Source organism: Neofelis nebulosa, chromosome 2 (genome assembly GCF_028018385.1).
Source record: "Neofelis nebulosa isolate mNeoNeb1 chromosome 2, mNeoNeb1.pri, whole genome shotgun sequence".
Lineage (NCBI taxonomy): Eukaryota > Metazoa > Chordata > Mammalia > Carnivora > Felidae > Neofelis > Neofelis nebulosa.
In genome coordinates, this window is record NC_080783.1 from 37,304,248 (window position 1) to 37,305,649 (window position 1,402).

Below are 1,402 nucleotides of genomic sequence, written 5' to 3' on the forward strand. Positions count from 1 at the left end.
TATTCAATCAATGATTTGTCAATGTAGGGATACATAAACCAAAATGGCTCAAGAAAACTAACCTTACTTGTGACTACTTAGCATAATCAATTCAACCAGAATGATCTAAATGCCTCAGTCTAAGCATTTCACATTGCCCCTCCTGGAATTTTACTTTACTATAAGTGTATTATGCTATGAAGATTTTTGTTTACATTATGTAAAATTTGTCATGGACAAATACTAAATGCACACCTGAATGTCCTTCCCAGGTGCATGCAGGTAATAAAATGATATTGTAGACAGTTTCCTTTAATGACTACCATTTATTGGTGTTACCAATCAATTATATTTCTCATTCCTACCTTTGGCAGATACTGCTGGTTGCCTACCTAATGGCAATTTTCCTCTTCTTTCTTGTTAAATGTACCCCAATTTTCTCTTGTTATCAGACAGCCTCATCCTTCATGGTGGTAGGGTTGAAGAGGCGGAATGCTGATTAGTTTAATCTCATCAGGGTAATTCCATTCTCCTGGCTATGGTCAACATAGGCATGGCTACATGACCCAACCACTGACCAATCTGACTTAAGATACTAAGCAAAGTTGTTTTCCTCCCTTCCATGGGGACACATGACAGAAACCCTGTTATGTGTTTGGGCAACACTGATACACAAGAAGGAAATCATTGAATTAGCCAGTCATGAAAGTGCCATCCACTTTACTTCTTGCATTGTAAGACAATAAAATGCCCTTTATGTTTTAGCCACATTTTAAGATGAGTTTGTTACTTGCAGCCAAAATCATCCTAGTTAATATGCTGCCCTTTAGAACAAGAAAAAAAAAAAAAGCAGTTGTGGATTCTTCCTTGCCTTAGGTAGGAACTGGGAGTATATAAATAATAAGGAGTACTGAGTGTATGTGAGAATTATGTCAATAATTTCACAAAGAACACATCCATTTAAGTATCTAGGCACATCTCATCGCTTCTCAGCCTTTTGGCTAAGATCAAGTGTAGTATCTGTTCTTATCAGTTTAAGTATCTAGGCACATCTTGACCTAATTGAAATGTATTTTCAAAAGTCTGGAAATAAAGCTTTATTTAGTCCACAGTCTTCTTCAAATGTCTAGGCTATTTAATATGTAGGTTTCATATTTCATAAATTTCATAGAATGTTTCTATCAAACATTGTCTGCAAAGTGACAGGGTAAAGGGAATCTTCATATTTCTAATCATTGATTTTGTACTAAGAAATGTGTCCACCAATTTAAACTATCTCAGGTTTAAAATGCACAAAAGATTAAATCTTTTTAAATAGTCTCAGCATTTTCTCATCTATTTGGAATAGAAGTCACAGGTGTGCTTTGAAGTTTATAAACCATGCCTCGGTACTTTTAAAATAACTTCTGGAAAATGTAAAAAG

At 34.9% G+C, this 1,402-nt stretch overlaps 1 pseudogene; it reads left to right on the forward strand.

Annotated features, from left to right (window-relative positions):
* Window positions 1-960: 960 nt before the first annotated feature.
* On the forward strand, window positions 961-1,119 carry LOC131505943 (U2 spliceosomal RNA; annotated as a pseudogene).
* The last annotated feature ends 283 nt before the right edge of the window (window positions 1,120-1,402 follow it).